Source organism: Ornithodoros turicata, chromosome 6 (genome assembly GCF_037126465.1).
Source record: "Ornithodoros turicata isolate Travis chromosome 6, ASM3712646v1, whole genome shotgun sequence".
Lineage (NCBI taxonomy): Eukaryota > Metazoa > Arthropoda > Arachnida > Ixodida > Argasidae > Ornithodoros > Ornithodoros turicata.
Window position 1 is genome coordinate 37,698,779 of NC_088206.1, and position 23,119 is coordinate 37,721,897.

The 23,119-nt window shown below is 44.5% G+C and overlaps 1 long non-coding RNA gene across 3 annotated transcripts in view; it reads right to left on the reverse strand.

Moving 5' to 3' along the window:
• Positions 1-211: 211 nt before the first annotated feature.
• Positions 212-23,119, reverse strand: part of LOC135397864 (uncharacterized) — a 34,019-nt gene continuing 11,111 nt past the window's right edge. Inside the window, exons 2-3 of one of the 3 annotated variants that reach the window (XR_010423817.1) lie at positions 1,653-1,839; positions 212-1,579 (exon numbers count right to left, since the gene is read on the reverse strand). This is a non-coding gene — a long non-coding RNA (uncharacterized LOC135397864). Of the gene's footprint in view, positions 1,840-23,119 lie in introns of all 3 variants that reach the window. The other 2 variants (XR_010423816.1, XR_010423815.1) reach the window with 2 other exon arrangements.

A 23,119-nucleotide genomic window follows, 5' to 3' on the forward strand; every position in this document is an offset into this window, starting at 1 on the left:
TCAAGTATCCGGAAACTCACACAGTCATCTGGACGCCATTAATTAGCAATTAGAGCAATTTGGAACCCCCCACAGTAATGAGGATCATTTAGGGAGTCATTACACTAATTGGGGAGCATCTAAGAAGTGTCCAGACCACTGTGTGAGTTGCCGGCTACTTGAGCTGATAAAAAATAAAAAATAGGTAGAAAATAAAATAAATAGATAGAAATAGAGTGGAGAGAAACAATTTATTTGAAAATCAACGATGCCGCGGCGAAGAAACCGCTCCGGGGGGACCAGCGCCCGCCATGTTGGTAGTTGGCACCCAGCAGTTCCAGAGATCGACGACAGGTGGCCACTTAGTTGCCAGGCACCACACCAGATGGCGCCACCATCATAGCTCTAGGCGAGAAAGACAGAACAAGACACTAACGGCAGGTAGAAAATGCCAACACTGCTAAACAAGTCTAGGCATGCAAGAGAAAAGGTCTAACCACTACTGCTAAACAGAAAACAGTACACATTGGGGAAAAGGCAATCGACTAGGCCTAACCACAGCGCCTCAACACTATACACCTAACATAAGGCGGGAACCGCTAAACAACAGGCTTGCTCTCCGCTAAACAACTCTAAACATGCGAGAAAAGGCTTAACACGAGCGCGGTCAAACATCGACAAATCACTCGTTGGTCACCGCTAAACACGGCAAACATGCGAGAAAAGGAGCGCGGCAAATCACTCACCTTTTCCCCCGCGGCGACTGCTCATCAGCCAGGCATAAACTGAGCGAGCGCGGGGACTGCTGAGCAACCGAGCACACATCTGCTCTCCACGACAGCCAGCGAGAAACTGGCTGAGGCGCCGCTCCGCGGCCGCTACGCATGCGCTCTTAGCGCCCTCTGCGGCGACCACCTGCGAGAGGCTAAGAGAGAAGAGCATTCCTGTGCCCCCTGCTGGCCGTTCACATTGGTCATGACATCATCCTCTTGTCTCAGGGCTACACTGTTTTTTTTCCACTAATGCTCCTTTGGACAAGGTCAATCTACAATGAAGTCATGGCATGACATCATCATGCACCTGCGTGGCTCAAGGACGCGTACGCTCTAGACAGAGGACCTATTTTATTGAATCACTATCTCAAGATTATTTCCTTTATTCTTCTATAACGATTGAATAGGAAACTATTGCAGAAGAGCACCATGCATGAAAACTGATCGTAGGAATTCCAAAGTCTTACTAAATGAGACTTGCAAAAGAACAAAATATCCTAACACGTTAACTCCATCAACGGCTAATAAGAGGACTAGGCACTCAACAAATCAACACAGAGTACGGGTAAACAGGAGCGCAAAACTCAGGGCAGCACTATCGTCAAGACAACAATGTTCCTTGTCAAAAAAGAAAAAAGAAAAACAAAACGTCAACACAGGAAAGCATGCATATCGGGGCATGTCAGAACATGTCAGGAGAAATTGTACGACTGCTGGGCAACAGAGGAAAACAAACAAACACTTGAACAGAGTGAAAAAGACACTCACCATCATTTTTCCCGTTCACAGCATTCCCTCATTGTAAATCCGCTCGTCACAAAATCCACCTGCATCGTCGAACACCGTTTACCAGTGACGAACCACACATCCGCACCCCATCAGAGGCAGACAGAACCCCACCGAAGCTACGCTCTTCCAGTGACGGTCAACGCCAGGAGCAGAATTTGCGTGTCCAGACCCGTCAGTGTCCAAGAGAGAAGTGAATCCTTGCGCCCCCTGCAGGCCGTTCTCATTGGTCGTGACGTCACCCTATTATCTCACGGCTACACTGTTTTTTTCCACTCATGCTCCTCTAGACAAGGTCAACCTGAAACAATAGTGTTGCGGTATGACATCATCATGCAGGTGTGTGGCTCAAGGACGCTTACGCTCTAGGCAGGAGACCTATTATTTATTGAATCACTATCCCTAGATTATTTCCTTTATTCTACTATAATGATTGTATAAGGAACTATTGCAGAAAAATGCCATAGATAAGAGGAGATTGTAGCATTTCATTCCCAAAGTCTTACTGTACAGGAAAAAACAAAATAGTGGTTCAGCAAGACATGTCCATCCTAGCCAAGAGCCATACACCTAACTGAATAATGACGCTTTGTTCCTCCTGAATAAAGTCACACACCTGTCCCCCTCGCGGTTACTCTCTGAACTAAATGAATCACAAAATTATTAAGAATAGCTCTACCCCCATTCAAGGCAGCACTATCGTCATCGTCAAGAATATTCGTTGTACAAAAAGAAAAAAAAACTACATGTAGAAAGAAAGCATGTCAGAACAGGTCAGAGCATGTCAGCGCATGTTTGTCAGACAACAAGGGGGAAAAAAGCGGAAAGAAACAAAGAAGAAAACCAGCATCAAACTATTTCTAAGCACACGCACTCCTCTTATTCAAAAACAGTGCTCATCATAAATCCGTCCAAGACAATACACACCATTTTTCTATTGCAACACTTTTTTCCATTAACGGTCACTGCATTGCTACAGACTGCGTGACGTCATCACATCCTGCCTGAAGAAGACAGCGGCAAAGACAAAGACTCCTATTAGTTATTGAATCGCAAGATTATTTCCTTTGTCCTACTCTTAATGACATTCATTCAATCATTAAAATTCAACAAAAAAGCACCGTGATTACTGACGATTTTCACCTCAAATCCTCATCATGGTCATTAGAATTACAGTAAATTACCACTGCTCTTTAAAATAATAAGTGAGTCCACTCAACATCACCTCCAGGCTTATGTAATACATGACCCTTTCTATGCTCATACATTCGTTGTCTGAGGCTACACCTGCGAGCAAAAAGGCGCGAAAGCCCGGGGCAAAGTTCCATTCGCGCATTGCGAGCAAAAAGGCGCCAAAGCCAGGGAGCAAAGTTCCATTCGCGCACGCCAAAGCACAAGACAGCACGCCTTTACGGGAACATGATGGCATTCCCACCATATTAATGATTTTCTACCTTGCATTGCAGTTTAGAAAAACTACTACAAAACTACAATTTTACGAGTCCATTAAAATTCTCCTTTATATGGAAACTATAATTGCCCTATTACTTGAATCGCTATTAATGAAGCGCTCCAATTTTTTCTCTCTTCTCATTTCAGCCTTGTCATGCAGTGAAGCAGACTCACATCCAAAATAATTAATTTACACTGAGGGTGCCGTGCTTCAAGAATTCCTATCCTGCGCTCAGATGCAAGCATTTCTTCACGGATACCTTTAACAGCTTATTACCTCAACATACCGAGCTCCTAACAACATCTAACAAACAATCAGAGAAACCCTCTTCTCAGCTGTACCATCCGACTTCCTTCTGCGTAAAATCGGTGATTTGAGGAAGAGAGCAGCAAAAAATTGCGCGCACTTGTGCTTGACTTCAAAAACCTGAAGCATATGCTAATAAACTAAGAAAAAGACACTCATGTCTGGTATCTGATAGTGCCACATACACAGACGCATTGCCCTTGCGTAAAGAAAGCACAGGACAGGGATACACAATTTTCCTTAGGTGAGCAGGGAAAAGGCTTAAGACCACAGGTCACCACACATCGCCACTCGGCTAGCACAAGATGACACCAACGAGATACTAAGCGCATTCTTTTCACCTGCACTGGACTGCACTACCTTGGACTCCACGCAAGACGGGTTTTCGGGAGCTGCACTTTCCAGCTGAAAGGAGCTTTATTAGTAATGCGTTTCTTTTCAACAGGAAAGTGCAGCACGCAAATAACCCAGTTCAGATCTGGTGCAGGAGATGCAAGCGAAAAGAATGCACCTACTAGCAGCGGGAAGAACTGCAACATTGCTAAACAAGTCCAGACATGCCATGATGACGTCACAAATCAGGAAAAAAGCACACGCATGCACGCACGCACAGAGGACAACGCATTAACACACGGAGCGCTCAGGAATAATCGTAGCGTTACCGCACATCGCTACGAAGCTCAACGTCTAACACAAGACGACAGCAACAAGATATTAGTGAAGGGTAAAAATTGCAATGCTACTGAACAAGTCCAGACATGCGACATCGCATACAAAACACTGCTCATCGGGGAAAAGGCCTAAGCCTGCGGCGGATCATCATAGAGCATACACAACTTCATTTTTCTATTTCGCGTAAACTAAACGCGGTCTGCTTGGAAAACGACGTACAAATTTTCTTAGGGAGCAGAGAAATATAGAAATTTTTACTCCGTGCTCAGATACCAGCATTTCTGCTCAAATACCTGCAAAATTAAGCACTGCTTACTTCGTCAAGATATCGAACACCCAAACGACGTACAAATTGTGTATGCTCTATGATGATCCGCCGCAGGCTTAGGCCTTTTCCCCGATGAGCAGTGTTTTATATGCGATGTCGCATGTCTGGACTTGTTCAGTAGTGTTGCAATTTTTACCCTTCGCTAATATCTTTTTGCTGTCGTCTTGTGTTAGACGTTGAGCTTCGTAGCGATGTGCGGTAACTGTCAGCTGTCCTTCCGTCTGATGCCACACAAAGGACAAACCTTAAACGGATTTATTGTCCGGATGATGGTCGATTACACACATGAGATACATCTCAAACGAAAAACATAACAATAGTGAACCGGAACAGGAAGAACTCCCCTCCCTCTCTCTGCCTGTCTCGCCTCCTCTCCCCAAGGTCTCAGCAAACACACATGATTCCCAGACCATCCCGTTTTCATCTCACGGCCTCATCGGGACGACTTGATCCATGCGTCGTCCCCCAGATCTCCGGGAGCGAGCAATGGGAAATCGTAGCATACTCATCCCTGTGAGAGCTGCCTGCGAGAATGCAGACGCCGCGAATCCTACGTGCCTCCAACTGCGGCTGCATTTCGTAACGTTACTACGTAACCCTTAATATGATCTTACCGAACACGATGTAAAATTTATCAATTTAATTCTTCATGTTTTCGCATAACAACATCCAGTATTTTGTGGTATTAACAAAGATACGCGACTTGCGCTGCTTCAGGCGACCAGTGGGAGCGAGGTTCAAACGTTCAAACCGTTAGCAAGCCCGTCCGGGTTGCAGGCTGGAGGTGTTCTGGTATGATTTTACAATTGTGAGCGAGTTTCGGAAGTCCATCACTTTCCACTGTGCGCAGCTAAGATGGCTACTAGCGACAAATGTTCACATGTTTTGCTGCTTGTGAGTGTAGCTGGGACAAAAGATACCACTCTGGAACGGGATTGTACGCGCCATAAAATTGTGGTGACATTATAGGTGCCAAAAAATGTGGATGCCATCATGCACACCTAGACGAAACGCCAGTGTGCTTGCAAGCAATACGTTCCGTAAGCTACAGCGGCGAAACTAACAATGTGATGGCAACGAGCGTAGCCTGTACCCTCAGTCAGGGCATGGTGATACGAGTAACAGCGGTCCAATGCTCTTGGAACACGGCGCGTTTCTATCCCGCAGTCCTCAAACAAGTGGTTCGCATGTCACGGACATTTATCAAGACGCTTCCGATGAAGATACAGAAAGAGAAATACATGTGTTACACCAGCGAGGTTCAGATACCGCTCAGCTCATTTGAGCAACGCTTGGACGAAACATGCGTTACCGATCGCAAAGTGCGGATGACCAAAGTACAGATGTTCAGTCAGATTGCAATTCTCAACGATGCTCTCCACTGTCATACATGGACTTGAGCAACGTTCAAGGTAAAGTAATGTGATCTTCATTACCATAATTTGGGAAGCGTTGAGTCAGTACACTGTTCTTTGTAGAAAATTCTGTCAAGCAAACTTCGGCAGCATGACTGTTTTCCCACACTGAAAGACCTGGCCCTTGTATGTCAAGTGAGACCTTGTTACGGAACACGATAACTCCTTGTTGAAAATAGGAGAAATGCTGTCACGCTGTCTCTGGTGCAGCATCGAAAAAAGCGCAGAACAATCCAGGATGTGGAGTACGCCTCCACCAATGTGGCAACCTTATTCTCACCCTGTGATTCATTCCATTGTTTCGTGGCCTTACAATGAATGAACGTGTTGTACTTTAACGCTGGTAAAATTAAGGCATTATCATGCAGTGAATGAAGCTGGGCATCCGGACCCTAAATTTCCCACCGGGGTACACAGAATTATGTATTTCCAGCCATACAAAACGCGTTTGACCATGCTTTCAGCATGGTCGGCAAAACAATCCAACCCACATTTCAGAACCGCTGGATGACTTTGACACTTTATGCGCTTCATATGGCTTTCGAGATTGTCACACAGAGTCCTACCCAGTCCGCCAAGTATACAACGATTCAGTGGCAGACGAGGGAAATGGATGAGCGTCTACTTCAGCCAGTGATGCAGACAGCCCAGCTGTCTCAGTTCCACCAATAAGGCAACCAGACGGACAAACTTCACAGTATGGTATGCCAATGCAGATGCTCCTAAACGATATTGTGATGCGTTGACTGTTGTATGGTGAACTAACTGCAAAGCAAACCGTTTCAGCTGTGCCTATCCCAAGCAGAAATCAACAAGATGAGCGGCCTCTCCCCCGTACTACTGCAGTGTATATCCTGTACATGGTAGGAACAGTTTCCTGTAGGTTAGAAGTGCATTGCATATCATAATTCCGTAGTCAGCATCATAAAAAAAAGGGCTATACCTACAATTCCCTCTGTCATTAATTTCTTTCTTTTTCTTTCTTCCAGATATTGTGCGTGAGTAGCTGGTGCTCTTAACGAGTGCCTACATCTCCATTTTTCTTCTTTTTCATTCCATTCATGTTGCACATATTTCCAGATCTATACACACATTCCTAACATTCTGTACTCATGAAACAATCATGGTGTTTGAAGTAAAAAATGTCATCTCCTGTTTAGATGCCAACGTCTCGCGCAAGTCAGCGGAGCTTGGCACATCGGTCACAGGTATGTAGCTTTCAATGGTTTCCTTGATTTTGTGGCAAATTGCAACTTTTGTACGTTGTTTCTTCTTCTAGGTCTTAGGGTGTTAATAGGTGCTTCTCGAGCTACGGCTCGAGCTCGAGATCTCAGGAGGTCTCCCCACATCGAAAGTAAATACCTCCACTTTGCTTCTTTGCTTCCAGCGAAAGGGCACAAAGCAATTTATATCATTTACTTTAGCCTTTACAGCTCAAGTGCTCAGAATGGTGCATACCATGAAGCTTATTCAGGAGCACCACAACGCGCGGCTTGGCCTCATATTAGCCAAGTAAACAACAGCACCAACGGAAGGACCTGCAGAAAATGACATCTTGAGGGAGCCATTCTAATATTGTCAAGAGCTTCTGCGATTCGATGTCTCTTACCATCACAAGGGCTATAAATTGGAACGTTCTGCACAATCCAACGCATACTTCAGGTGCATTGTGTACATGTATTTAGGATAAGGTTGTGCGCAAAGTTCTGTTTTCGTCAGTTGAGTAGCTCGTGGCTTTTCTTAATGTTGCGGGAGCACGTTCGTCTCAGATGCGGGGGCAGTGACGAAAGGGACACCACTCGACTGATCCTGTGTCAACTGATGCCAAATGATGTGGCACAGAAGTTCAGTTACAAGGATCGTAAAGAAGGGAAAAAATAGAACTTCAGCGCCCTCAATCTGGGGCAGATTGTCATTGGCATGTGCTTTGCTCTGCATACTAAAGAGCTTATAGCACTCACATCATCAATTTGCAGCCGTAAAACTGTCTTGTCATGTTCTCATGCATGCTCAAACGACTAGAATGTTGCCCGCTCGAAGGTTAATCCAGTGTATAAGTTTGTGGACGGATTATTTGCCTCCTGTAATCATGTTTTCTCTCATGGGGTTTAATATCCGCAGTGGTATGTAACACTTCCTCGAGTACTACAGTAATAATAAATTTGTAATAATAAAGTAGTTATTAATACAGTGCAAAGTAATTGCAGGTAATAAAGTGCTTGTTCTTGAGTACTCATCCACTGGAGCACGATTTTTTTCTTTGCTGTAGATCTCTATTGAAAAGAACATTTATGCAGGCGAGTCGCAATGCTATTCTTTTTCGCAGCCGAGTAGATTTGCTTGCCAAAGGTGCAGAGGGGAGTTATACTGTGATATTTTCTGGACCATAGTTTATCCAATTGAAGTACTGTACACAATATTTCCTTGTGATCTGACTTGAAACGTTGTTCCTTGAAACTCTATTATGCGAGGGAAAAATCGAAAACTTTTGTAGTATACAGTATGTCTCAGCTACATATGATGGAACGAGGGGGGGGGGGGAATATGTTTAATGCAAAGTAAGAAAAAAGAGAAGGGAAAGGTTAGCCACGGTGTGGGCTTGCTATTCCCTAATGCATGGAACGAGGAATGTAACAAGAAAAGGCGATAAGTGTTGTATATCAAAAACAGTTGTTAAATGTTCGAAAAGTAGTGTGCTTTGTTCACATGTATCTTTTCCTTGAGACAAATTAAGTGCGAGTAATTTGTACTATCTCGAATAATACACATCTCATGTGTTTGCCGCAATAGGTGCCTTGCGTAGACGATGTTCGCAGCAAAACGATCGTGAAATTACCACAATACGAAATAATATCAGAAGTGATAACCTGTTTCAGCGAGGTTTGTGCTTTTCGATAGAACAGCGTCCACGTGTATGTGAAAAAATGACCACCTTTGCTGTGGATTTCCAGGTTGTAACGCGGTGCATTTTTCTTGAAGAAACAAAAAAGCTGTACTTTGACTGAGTCACGAGGGTAGGTGTTCTCAACGCAGTAACCTTCTAGTTGACACATCGACCCTATATAATAAGTGAAAAAGCTTGCTTTGTTATCCCTAAGTTATTTATTGGCAGCATTGAGGGAAAAAACGGGTAGGCAGACCGCGCTGTTAACGAGGTTGAGCAGCTGCAGTTCGCGTAGAAGCTTCCCCTGTTTTAAAACCGTGGTTCACATTAGCTGGGACACCCTGTATACAAACATTTCTCAGTTTGCTGTTCAACCCATCCATTTAGTATTTTCTCTTCCGAGAGAGATGAGAGAAGTTTGTGGATGTCTTTGTGAAGCGAGAATTTTGCACCTCCACTGTGCTTCAGAGGTTTTTCCAACAGAGTGTTTATGTACTCTCGTTTGTAGTATGTGTTGTGTACAAGGCCAACACACACACAAATAGAGATACGATGATGAGATGGGGCTGATGCCGGTACAAGGCCAATAAATGTTTACTTATATTCGAAAGCAGCAGTTCCAGTGCTCTTCGCCATTCTGAGTCCCGGCAGTGGGCGGGTAGCGGGAGGAGGGGCTACAGCGATCTCTGGGCTGCATGCATGCTTCACTGCAATACCTCAAAAGACGCACGCAGTATCATCCGGCTTGATCGCTTGGGTGATCCGCGGGAGCTTGCAGGAACGTTACTCGGGTGGCCAAGTTGTGCGTTTTTCGGAGTTTTTTCGGGGATTGGCATTCATCCCGGGAACGAGCGCATCGCCCCAATGCGTGGTTCGGGGTTCATCATAGGTATGGATTTTGGTTTGCTGGGGTGGCGCTAGTTCCTCGTCTACCAACACGGCTGGCCTCCAAATCATTGCGCCCTCGCAATGTCGTCGTCGCACTTTGCGGTTGTCCCGCTCACAGCATAATGTAGTCTTGCATCCATATTGGGGCCCTTCTCCGACGGTGGTGGGATTCTTGCCCCGTTGGCGCAGGAGCTTCCTGTTGCTGGACGACCTCGGAAGCCGTTGCTTGTTCTGTGCTTTCTTCTGTCAATAAAGATTCTTCAGACTGCGGTATGGTGTTGCTGTCTGTTGGCTGAGCGTAGGCGTGCTTAAGTTGCCGCGCAGTGGCAAGTCTTATGTCCTCGACAGTATTGTCACTCCTCTCTATAGTATATGTGTCTTTGTCAGAGTCCACAATGGTATACGGTCCTTCGTACAATGGTCCGAGTTTGGTATCTCTAAATCCCTTGCTGTACCAAACTTTATCCCCAACACTGAATGGTGATGGACGATGCCTCAAGTCATGCCTCCGCTTCATGTTCTGAAGATAACTTGTCAGTGTTGCTTGCGCCTGTGCACGTTTAGCTTCAATATCATCTTCATCGTCTGATGGCACTGACAGTTCATTGTCCAGAGTTCTTCGTGGCACGTAGTTGAATAACAATTCAAATGGTGACGTGCGGAGTCCAATATGTGGCATATTGTTCACTTGGAACGTTGTTTCAGCAATGTAATCGCTCCAGTGGTCTATGTCGCCACTAATGTTTTTTCTCAACGTGGACAAAACTTTGCCGTTTGCACGTTCCACTAATCCGTTGGTTTGCGGTATGTAGGGCACAGTTAGTTTGTGAGTAATGCCTTTCTCATTAAAGTAGCGTGTGGCTGCCCGCGATGTGAACACCCGGTCGTTGTCTGTAATGACGAATCTTGGAGTTCCAAAAGTAAAAATGATGTCTTCATCGAGGAACTTCAGAACATGTTATGTAGACTTATCTGCGACAGCTCGCGTGATGATGAAACGCGTTGTCACATCGACTGCTGTTATGAAGTACTTATTGCAATCCTGTCAGTTAATTGGTCCCACATGGTCCATTGCAACAGTTTCGAATGGTGAGTCGGATGGCACACGAGGGTTCATGAAGCCTGCTTGTACACCTGTACTGGGATTGTACCGTTGGCACACTTCACATTGCTTAACGTGGTTCTCCACATCACGATGCATGTGTTCCCAGAAGTAGCGCCGTTGTATTTTTGACAATGTTCGAGTGGTGTCGCCATGTCCGTCATTTTCGTGGTATTCTTGAAGGACGCTTGCTTTGAGGCTGTCTGGTACAACGATTCGCAGTCTCTCCCGTTCCCGTTCCTGGGTGACGTGTACTAGGCAATTATTCACAATACGATAGTGTGAACTTGCATTTCCGGACTCTATCTCTTGGATAATTTATGCAGTGTGTGGGTCATTTCTCTGTGTGGAGCTCAGTCTGGAGTCCTCAGCTACGAGAACGAAAACCCTGTGAGTGGCCTCTGGCATTCGAGATAAAGCATCCGCGACACTGTTTGTACTCCCTGCCGTGTGTCGAATATTGAAGTTATAGCACATCAAGTCGAGAACGATACGGGCAAAGCGCCGATTGGGGTTTTTCTTTGACATTAGATGAGACACAGCCCAATTATCTGTGTAGATGTCAAAGTGCTCAAGTCCTTGTAAGTATGTGTGGAATCTGTCGGTGATGGCCCAATGCACTGCAATTGCCTCCAGGTCTGTGCTGTGCTTATGTCTATCGGAATCGGGCACCTTCCTGCTTGCGTACTCCACGACACGAACGTCATTCCCGTGCTTCTGTGATAGAACTGCTCCAAACGCAGTATGGGAGGCATCAACGTGGATTTGTGTTGGCAGTGATGGATCAAAGTTAGCCAGTACTGGGGCCTCTGCCAAGCTTTCCTTTAACGTGTCCATTGCCCTTTTGCATTCGCACGTCCATGTAAGCAATGTGTCCTTTTTTGTTAATTCCGTCAGCGGTCGTGCAATCTTGGCGTAATTTTTTCTATATTTCCGGTAGTGCGAAGTCAGGCCAAGGAACGATCTGACTTCAGTTTTTGACCGTGGCACTCCATACTTGGAAATCGCTGCCGTCCTCTGAGGATCGATGGCTACTCCCTCTTGAGATATGACCAAGCCTAGAAATGGAATGGATGATGCTCCAAAGATGCACTTCCCGTAGTCCACACGCAATCCCAATTCACGGAGAGCGTTCAGTACTCTGTCTACGGTTGCGATATGTGTCGCTGCATCATTTGTGAACACACAGATGTCGTCCATGTACACTGTTACATTGCCCTCATTAATTAATGTCTGCAGGCCTTTGTTCATGATGTTCTGCATCGTTGAAGGTCCATTACAAAGTCCAAATAACATGCGTGTTGGTTCATAATGGCCATCCTCTGTTACAAATGCTGCCTTGTGGATATCTTTCTCCCGAAGTGGCACATTTAAAAGGCCATCTTTACGTCGATTTTCGTGAGGTACCGTGATCCAGCAACCTTGCGGATCGTTGTGTCCACTCTTGCCATGGGGAATGTGTGTTTGGCAGTCTTTGCATTCAAAAAACGGTAATCGACGCATAGTCTCTTTGGTGTTGACACATGATTCGGCTGCTCGACAACAATCACGGGAGAGGCATACGATGATGTTGATTGTCGTATAATCCCCTTTTCCAACCAAGCCTCTATTTCTTTGCGTATGAAGTTCCTGTTTGCATCACTTGTGCTATAAGGTTGTATACGTATGGGCTTTTCGTCGATGAGGTCAATCGCATGTTCTACGTGTTTGCACAACCCAAGTTCGTTTTCAGGATTTGTAAACACCTCGATGTTGTCTTGAAGTGCCGATCTCAGCTGTTGCGTTTCGGAGTCGCTGAACTGTTCTGGCTTTGTCACAGAGATCATTTCCAACACCTCTGTCTGTGATGGGAGGTGTGCACTTCTTGTAGTGTCGTTTTCCGTACTGACAACTCCACACAAACCTGGGAATGATTCTTCGCTGGACCTCACGTCCTCGCAGCCAGCATCATCTTTCGTGCAGGGCTTCTTTATCTGCATCTTTGATACACACTCCTCTTTTATTGTATCCTCTGGGTGTGCCTTGTCTTGAGGATTTTCAAGCATTAGGCAGTTGTCCTTCTTTGGAATCCACTCCAGCGTGTGCAGCCCACTGGCACATCTTTAGATGTAGTCGTACGGAATACGTTCACGCCAGTCTGTCCCGATGATGGTTGGGTGTGGCAAGGTCTCAACCACTTTAACCTCTATAATTGCTGATGCAATCCCAATGGCGATATGTGCTTGTGTCATGCCTGTGGGTGCTGTGCACTCACCGAACGGTCCCTTTAGTAAGCAGTTTGTGTCTCTTGCTATCTCTAGGTTGTGGTCGTTTGCAAATGACAAAGACACTAGAGATGCTGTTGAACCCGTATCCCACAGTCCAACTGTCTCAATTCCATTGATCTTTACTGGCAGCAGTGTTACATTTCCCTGCGACTGTGCTGCTACAATGCAGCTCGTTTTTTCCTCTCTGGGCCCTCTTGAATACCTTCGTTTTAAAGCTGCTGCCTTTTCCTCTTCGCTTCGTGTGTCTGGTTTTGGACACTCCTTTGCACGGTGACCTGACGTTAGGCAACGTGCACACGTGTCTGCTGGTAGTCGTCTGTTTCGTGGTGCGTTGTTCTTTTCGTCCCTTGCTAGTTCATCTTCCGTGGCTTGTTTCTTGTCTGCACTCTTCTGCAGCGGCGTGTTACGTCTGTCGAATTGTCGAGCGTAGTTAAGGAATTCCGATATGCTTCTCTTTCTGAGGTCATGGAAGGCAGCCAACATTGGCTTCATATGTTCATGCCTCACACCTTGGATGAGCCAGTCAACGATGTCATCGTCACTGAAATCGTACTTTCCGTTTTTGATCCTTTGCAGACGTGCGTACATGTAGTCAGTCACTGTTTCATTGTCCCTCTGGTGTTTTGTGTTGACGTTCGCAACCCACTCGCAGAAAAGTGGCTGTCAGTCGAATTCATCCCGAAGCGCAGTCGTCCATGCTGCCCAATCCTTTTTCTTTATGCCCTCTGTGTGGTGCCAGGCTGCTGCTCGGCCTCGTAATCTCGAAACACCAGCGTTCAGCGTTGCCATATCGCTCCACGCTCACCTTTGGCGCATGCTTTCAACTGCGGCGATCCAATCATCGATACGTTAACTGTCATTTCCCGAGTACGTCGGCAATGTCCCCGTGAGATCAGGCATCGTCGTTATCTGTAGTGGAGAAGCCCCAACAGCTCTCCCTTGGCGTTCCGAACCTTCGTTGCACGTGGCGTTCGTTGACGAGTTCATTTGTTTTTTAAGTATTTGCGCCATCATTTGCATCGTCGTCGCGAGCATCGTTAGCTCCGGTGTGGCATCTCTTCTCGTGTCGTGTTCGATGGTCGACAGGTACGGTAAAAACTCGTGCGTACCTTGTTTTGGCGTTTGCATCAAGTCCTCGTTTTCGTGTTTGTTTGGCGTAGACTCTTTCGTTTCGGAGGTTGTTGTCGACATTTTTGAGCCTTCACGTGACCGTAGAACTGTGCTTTCGTTGTGCCGTGGACTGGACGCCGTTGACTTATCGTTCGAGGCTGGAAGCGGTTCGTATCGATGTCTCGTGGCCGTTCCTCGTTGTCTACCTCTCTGAGTCGTGTCCCTGATCCACTTCGTATCGCGTAGCACCTATTGTTCTCGTGTCCGTCCAGTTTTCGCTGCTCTCATGTCCGTGATCGACGTTCTCGGTGCACGTGTTTTAACGGTCGCTTCCTTCGTCATCAGTCCTGAACAGTTTTTTCGCTTTCATGCTGCGTGCGGCTCGTAATCTAAGTTCCTCGTCGCCATGTCAGCTGTCCTTCCGTCTGATGCCACACAAAGGACAAACCTTAAACGGATTTATTGTCCGGATGATGGTCGATTACACACATGACATACGTCTCAAACGAAAAACATAACAATAGTGAACCGGAACAGGAAGAACTCCCCTCCCTCTCTCTGCCTATCTCGCCTCCTCTCCCCAAGGTGGCGCTAGTTCCTCGTCTACCAACATAACGCTACGATTATTCCTGAGCACTCCGTGTGTTTAATGCGTTGTCCTCTGTGCGTGCGTGCATGCGTGTGCTTTTTTCCTGATTTGTGACGTCATCATGGCATGTCTGGACTTGTTTAGCAGTGTTGCAGTTCTTCCCGCTGCTCGTTGGTGTCATGTTGTGCTAGCTGCGTGGCGATGTGTGGTGACCTGTGGTCTTAAGCCTTTTCCCTGCTCCCCTGAGGAAATTTATGTATCCCTGTCCTGTGCTTTCTTTACGCAAGGGCAATGCGTCTGTGTATGTCGCACTATCAGATACCAGACATGAGTGTCTTTTCATTAGTTTATTAGCATATGCTTCAGGTTTTTTAAGTCAAGCACAAGTGCGCGCAATTTTTTGCTGCTCTCTTCCTCAAATCACCGATTTTACGCAGAAGAACATCGCATGGTACAGCTGAGAAGAGGGTTTCTCTGATTGTTTTTTTTTAAATTCCGTGTTAGCGCCGCGAAGCAACTGTGGCTATGAGCGGCGTATAGACGTGGACAGATGAAGAGAGGACAGCAGGAAGGAGTGGGGGACAGGGGGGTTAGTATGCGTCCTGGGCCGACTTCAAAGGGAACTGTGCCGACAATCGTCTAGAAAGTCTTCGGAAAACCCAGGGAAAACCTCAGACAGCACAGCCGGTGACAGGATTCGAACCCGTGTCACCTCCCAGGTGACACGGGTCTCGACGTGGAAAGCGATCACTCTAACCACTATGCCACGGGAGCTGGTCTCTCTGATTGTTTGTTAGATATTGTTGGGAGCTCGGTATGTTGAGGAAGTCAGCTGTTAATGGTATCCGTGAAGAAATGCTTGCATCTGAGCGCAGGATAGGAATTCCTGAAGCACGACACCCTCAGTGTAAATTAATTATTTTGGATGTGAGTCTGCTTCACTGCATGACAAGGCTGAAATGGGCAGAGAGAAAAAATTGGAGCGCTTCATTAATAGCGATCCAAGTAATAGGGCAATTATAGTTTTCATAGAAAGTAGAATTTTAATGGGCTCCTAAAATTATAGTTTTGTAGTAGTTTTTCTAAACTGCAATACAAGGTAGAAAATCATTAATATGGTGGGAATGCCATCATGCTCCCGTAAAGGCGTTCTGTCTTGTGCTTTGGCGTGCGCGCATAGAACTTTGCTCCCCGGCTTTGGCACCTTTTTGCTCGCAATGCGCGAATGGAACTCTGCCCCCGGCTTTCGCGCCTTTTTGCTCGCAGGTGTAGCCTCAGACAACGAATGTATGAGCATAGAAAGGGTCATGTATTACATAAGCCTGGAGGTGAGTTTGAGTGGACTCACTTATTATTTTAAAGAGCAGTGGTAGTTTACTGTAATTCTAATGACCATGATGAGCCTTTGGGGTGAAAGTCGTCAATATGCACGGTGCTTTTTTGTTGAATTTTAATGATTGAATGAATGTCATTAAGAGTAGGACAAAGGAAATAATCTTGCGATTCAATAAATCATAGGAGTCTTTGTCTTTGCCGCTGTGTTCTTCAGACAGGATGTGATGACGTCACGCAGTCTGTAGCAATGCATTGACCGTTACTGGAAAAAAGTGTAGCAATAGAAAAATGGTGTGTATTGTCCTGGACGGATTTATGATGAGCACTGTTTTTGAATAAGAGGAGTGCGTGTGCTTAGAAATAGTTTGATGCTGGTTTTCTTCTTTGTTTCTTTTCGCTTTTTTCCCCCTTGTTGTCTGACAAACATGCGCTGACATCCTCTGACCTGTTCTGACATGCTTTCTTTCTACATGTAGTTTTTTTTCTTTTTGTACAAGGAATATTCTTGACGATGACAATATTGCTGCCTTGAATGGGAGTAGAGCTATTCTTAATAATTTTGTGATTCATTTAGTTCTGAGAGTAACCGCGAGAGGGACAGGTGTGTGACTTTATTCAGGAGGAATAAAGCGTCATTATTCAGTTAGGTGCATGGCTCTTGGCTGGGATGGACATGTCTTACTGAACCACTATTTTGTTTTTTCCTGTACAGTAAGACTTTGGGAATGAAATGCTACAATCTCCTCTTATCTATGGCGTTTTTCTGCAATAGTTCTCTATGCAATCATTATAGTAGAATAAAGGAAATAATCTAGGGATAGTGATTCAATAAATAACAGGTCCCCTGTCTAGAGCGTAAGCGTCCTTGAGCCACGCACCTGCATGATGATGTCATACCGCAACACTATTGTTTCAGGTTGACCTTGTCTAGAGGAGCATTAGTGGAAAAAAACAGTGTAGCAGTGAGATAATAGGGTGACGTCACGACCAATGAGAACGGCCTGCAGGGAGCGCAAGGATTCACTTCTCTCTTGGACAGTGACGGGTCTGGACACGTTAATTGTTGATTCTGCTCCTAGCAATTGCGTTGGCCGTCAGTGGAAGAGCTTAGTTTCGCTGGGGTTCTGTCTGCCTCTGGTGGGGTGTGGATGCGTGGTTCGTCACTGGTGAATGGTGTTCGACGATGCAGGTGTATTTTGTGACGAGCGGATTTACAATGAGGGAATGTAGTGTACGTGTCCGATGATAGTGAGTGTCTTTTCACTCTGTTCAAATGTTTGTTTTCCTGTGTTGCCCAGCAGTCGTGCAATTTGTCCTGACATGTTCTGACATGCCCCAACATGGATGCTTTCCTTTGTTGACGCTTTGTATTTTTTCTTTTTTGACTTGTTAGCTGTACTCTATGTTGATTTGTTGAGTGCCTAGTCCTCTTATTAGCCGTTGATGGAGTTAACGTGTTAGGATATTTTGTTCTTTTGCAAGTCTCGGCCAGCAGGGGGCACAGGAATGCTCTTCTCTCTTAGCCTCTCGTAGGTCGTCGCCGCAAAGGCGCTAAGAGGGCATGCAGAGCGGCCGCGGAGCAGCGCCTCAGTCAGTCTCTCGCTGGCTGTCGCGGAGAGCAGATGTGTGCTCGGTTGCTCCGCAGTCCCCGCGTTCGCTCAGTTTCTGCCTGGCTGATGAGCAGTCGCCGCGGGGGAAAAGGTGAGTGATTTGCCGCGCTCCTTTTCTCGCCTGTTTGCCGTGTTTAGCGGTGACCAACGAGTGATTTGTCAATGTTTGACCGCGCTCATGTTAAGCCTTTTCTCGCATGTTTAGAGTTGTTTAGCGGAGAACAAGCCTGTTGTTTAGCGGTTCCCGCCTTGTGTTAGGTGTATAATGTTGAGGCGCTGTGGTTATGCCTAGTCGATTGCCTTTTCCCTGATGTGTACTGTTTTCTGTTTAGCAGTAGCGGTTAGACCTTTTCTCTTGCCTCATGCCTAGACTTGTTTAGCAGTGTTGGCTTTTCCTTACCTGCCGTTAATGTCTTGTTCTGTCTTTCTCGCCTAGAGCTATGATGGTGGCGCCATCTGGTGTGATGCCTGGCAACTAAGTGGCCACCTGTCATCGATCTCTGCAACTGCTGGGTGCCAACTACCAACATGGCGGGCACTGGTCACCCCGGAGCGGTTTCTTCGCCGCGGCATCGTTGATTTTCGAATAAATTGTTTCTCTCAACTCTATTTCTATCTATTTATTTTATTTTCTACTTTTAAAAAATTTTTTATCAGCCCAAGTAGCCGGTAACTCACACAGTGGTCTGGACACTTCTTAGATGCTCCCCAATTAGTGTAATGACTCCCTAAATGATCCTAATTACTGTGGGGGGTTCCAAATTGCTCTAATTGCCAATTAATGGCGTCCAGATGACTGTGTGAGTTTCCGGATACTTGAGCTGATCCCATACTACTAACGAAAAAAAAAGAAATCAGAGCACGACAGTCAGCACCTGTCAACATGGCGTGAATGAATGTGTCCCACAGCACAGCGGCTGCACAGCCAGAGCAGTACGCAACCAACGTGACGTAACGAACACAAGTGACGCAAGCGCCACCTTTCGCAGAATACTGGAGTTGATCACACGGTAGTTACATGCTCCGACACGATGTGGCCACCGAAAATCCTGTATAGTTTCGGTTTGGTCGGAACGTTTTGGAATGGCTTGGGAACGTAATAACCTGCGCTGTGCTCTTCCAATCATGCTGAAATTTTCAGCAATTGTTTTGCGCATAATTGCCCATCCACTGCCACTTCTAGGCTGGTGTGGTGACATTAGAACACCTCGAAACAGGAAGCCAAAGAAATGCATTTTTTTCATGTTTTTCTGAAGGCGCTTCCGGATTATCGGCGTCATATATCAATAAGAGCAAAACGGTCCACCCTCCACGTATCATAGAAGAACACAACGCAACAAATTGTGTGCCGCTATCTGCCCTCCCTTTTGCGCCAGTTTCGTACAAAGACCACCCATAATCGGAGGTATTGGCATGTTCCAGGCCTTATGGCGCCGCAACCGCATGGCTTGCCGAAAATCGGAAGACGGTCCCCCGGAGTCAAGAATCATAGCTTCCGAATGGCACCAGTTTCACCACCAACAGATGAAACTGAGAGCTACAGGTCTGGTACAAAGTTGCCTCTTTTTAAGAGGGGAGTGAGACCATAGCCTTTCAAGCGACCCATAATAAGACATCAGTATATGATGCATTGTCAATTCATCAATCAAGACAGCAAACGAAAACTTCAGAGTTTGGAATAGTACAATTTATCACAATAGGACAATAATTTATCGAAATAAAGTGTATAACTGAAATGATAAATGTAATATTTGTCATCACTATAATGCATCGCAACGAAAACTGGTTGTATTTAGCATGGTTAGATTGAGAACATGCTACGGGAGATGCTACGGGAGATGGCTACAGGAAACCTCGGGTACATTCTGTGAATCGGATCTACGTTTATGTGTGACCTGTGCTGCTTATAATGATTAGGTTTACAAAAGAAATATTTGCTTATTATAATTAAGATTACATATCTTCCATTGTGTTTATGCATAGTGCTCATCCTCATTGTATATTGTTTAAACATTTCTGATGACAGTTGTGTGATTCGCTTCTCCCAAATTCTGCTTGTCACTTAGAATTTATCTCATATGCGTTTGTGTGCCGTGTGTTACGAGGATTATGTGATTACAAATGTAGACTGCGCCAGCGCAACATGCTTGTAAAACCCTCCATTTGCATCGCAGCCTTTGATAATAGATTCATTTCAACATATATTGCCAAAAGATGTTATAGACGTACTTTCAATTATACATTTGTCGTTGCTCATGAATAAGAGAGCTAGTCCAGCTGTTTGAGAAATATGCACGCTGTGCAATTTAATTCACAAAATATGATAAGCTTTTGCAAAAGATTAGTGATCCTGTTTTGTAAACAAAGATTGATGCATCATGCCTCTAAATTTCAATGAGCGATTCTTCTCCTGCAATTCTATCCTTTGGATGTTGAAGTTGTACAGAGTGTAGTCAGGTAAAACCTATTTGATTGACAGCGTTGATTCCGTGTGAGGATCCTTGTACATAGTGTGGAATATTCGTTTCCTTAGCAATCACTGTTCTCAATCTAACCATGCTAAATACAACCTGTTTTCGTTGCGATGCATTATAGTGATGACAAATATTACATTTATCATTTCAGTTGTACACTTGTTTATTTCGATAAATTACAATTGTCCTATCCAAACTCTGAAGTTTTCGTTTGCTGTCTTGATTGATGAATTGAGAATGCATCATATAGTGATGTCTTATTATGGGTCGCTTGAATCCAGCGTTGATTAATGCAATCGATACGTTGTCGCCGTATTTGTATCGCTTCAGTAGCTTGCACTTCGTTGCGACGAACTTTCACAATCTCTTATTGATGTTTCCTTTCTTGGTATGAAGAGTCTTGAATGACGTACAAGAGAGTATTAGATGAAAATCGTCCGGTGGTCCACCGCAGTTGATATGTTCGTTGAGTTTCAATAAGTTATGATACATCAGACCTTGTACAACAATATTGAACTTCTGCTCATTCGACATCATTGCAAGAACTGGTAGAAGAAAATAATTGTGTAGTCGCGCTAGTGGGACATATCACGTGATAAGATTTTTTATGTACTTTCCATGTCAATGGTTAGGTGTAATTTGAACAAATCCGTAATGAATCGTGCGATATAGACTGCTTGTATATGATAACTTGAGTTGGAAGTTATTATATTTGTAATGTTTCTCGTTTTGATAGATTGTTTCGCTATTATTTTGCTGCATGTTTCTGCTGTTTGTCTGTTGAATGATGTGCGGGTTTGGCTCTCTATTAGTGGTAGCTGTTGATCGTGTTGTTTCTTTGAGCCTTGAGCCACCCCATCAGCCACCCCATCGTCCCCTGCCACTTTTCCTTTTCCTTTTTTGCTTCTTTTTGTCTTTTGGGAATAGCAAGTCGGCCTTGGCCTGTCTGACCTTTCCCCCTTTCTTTATCTCTAATAAACATATTCACCCCGTGTTGTTTCTCATCATTTCCTTACGTCTGTGTATTTCACTTAATAAGAAATTGATTAATTAACAGTTATGTAATGTTGGAACAAAACATATGCAACTTAGATTCCACGTTGTGCTCGAAATTCCTTAAAACACTTAATAAGAAACATGATAATGAGGAAATTGTTAGTGTTGCAATAATAGTGATCGTGACTCAGACTTGTTATAATAAAACTTGTAAATTGATTGTAATTGTATTGATTAAGATTGTCTTCTTTAACTAAGTGTAGTGTCCTTTGTTATAATTTTATCTCCTCTTGTGTTCTTGTCATCCCTCTATTTGTCCCATGGTCTTCCAGGGTCTCTCTTGTGCACAGTTAATTACTGACATCTATCGGCACTTGTAATTGAAATTAAAACCCAACTATTGCAATGATGGTGCTCATGTATAGGAATATTTGACTTTTTATAAAAAACTTTTAATTTTGATTGTAATCATATTGATTAAGAATATCTTCTTTGATTAAATGTGGTGTCCATTTCTCGTTTTGATATAGTATTGTTTCGGTATTATTTCCCGACAGGTAACTGTTGTTTGCGTGTTTGTTGGAGGATGTGTCCGTTTTGTTTCTCATATAGTGCTAGCTACTGATTGTGTTGTGTTGATTCGAATTATTTCCTTACGTCTATGCTATTCACTTCATAAGAAACTGATTAATTAAATTTGTGTCGTGTTGGAATATTCAACTTAGCTTCCCTATTGTGCTTGAAATTACTTACATCTATCAGAACTTGTAATTGAAATTAAAACTCCACTATTGCAATGACGGTGCTCACGTATAGGAATGTCAGACTTTTTATAATAAAACTTGTAATTTTGATTGTTGTCGTATTGATTAAGAATATCATCTTTGATTAAATGCGCTGTTCCATTTTAATTCTAATTCATTGAAAACTTGTGTGTATGATTACCGTTAGTACAAATATTGTGTTTGATTCTGTCTATGTGATACCTCTTTCAAATGCTATTGCTTCATATTTGTAATAAGTAAGTATATTCTTTATTATGTTTTTTGACTGGGTTATTCTCCTTCACGCAGAGTCACAACATAATTCCTGCCACTATTGGCTTTAATAAATATATTTCAACTTGTACTTTTGTGTACGATTGTCCATTGCATGTCTATACTTGCATGTAAACCGCCCACCACACGGCTGTTGTAACGAAAAAAATTGCCTATGAAGCTGGCCCAGACTGAAAAATCACGAATGAAGTCGGCCCATGTGCGATGGTGGTTGTGTTGGCAGCGTGCATGACTATATACTTGCATGTAAACCACTCACGCGCCAGCGAAAAAAAATGCGAATGAAGTCTGCCCATGCTGAAAAATCACGAATGAAGGCGGCCCAGGTGCGATGGCGGCATCGCATGGCGGGATTGGCAACGTGTATGTCCCTATTTACATGTAAACCGCCCACGCGCCACCTGAAAAAAATTGCAGACGAAGTCGGCCCAGTCAAAAAAATCGCCAAAGAAGTCGGCCCAGGGTGAAAAATGAGCAACGATAAGTGCGCGCACCGCCCTCCGGCCCGCCGGGAGGCACTTGGACAGCCCCTCACCCACGCGCCACCCGCCGCGCGCTGGAAAGAATTCGCGAGTGAAGTCGGCCCAGGCAAATGTGTCATGTTGGAATAAGGCACATTCAACTTGGGTTACCTATTGTGCTCGAAATTACTTACTTCTATCAGAACTTGTAATTGAAATTAAAGCTCCACTATTGCAATGACGTTGCTGACGTATAGGAATATTAGACTTTTTATAATAAAACTTGTAATTTTGCTTGTAATCATACTGATTAAGGATACCCTCTTTGATTATCATTAATAAAAAATATTGTGTTTGATTCTTTCTGTGTGATCTTCAATGCTATTGTATCGTACCTGTAATAAGTATATTCTTTATTATGTGAATTGTATTGTGTTTGTTCTGTTTCAGGTTTTTTTTGGCTAGATTTTTTCCCTTCACAGATTGGCATTACACGATTTGCATTAATAAATATATGTCCACTTGTACTTTTGTGTATGGCTGTCCTTTGCATATCTATACTTGCATGTAAACCACCCTCCGCATAGTTGATGTAGCAGAAAAAAATTTGTGATTGAAGTCGGCCCAGGCTGA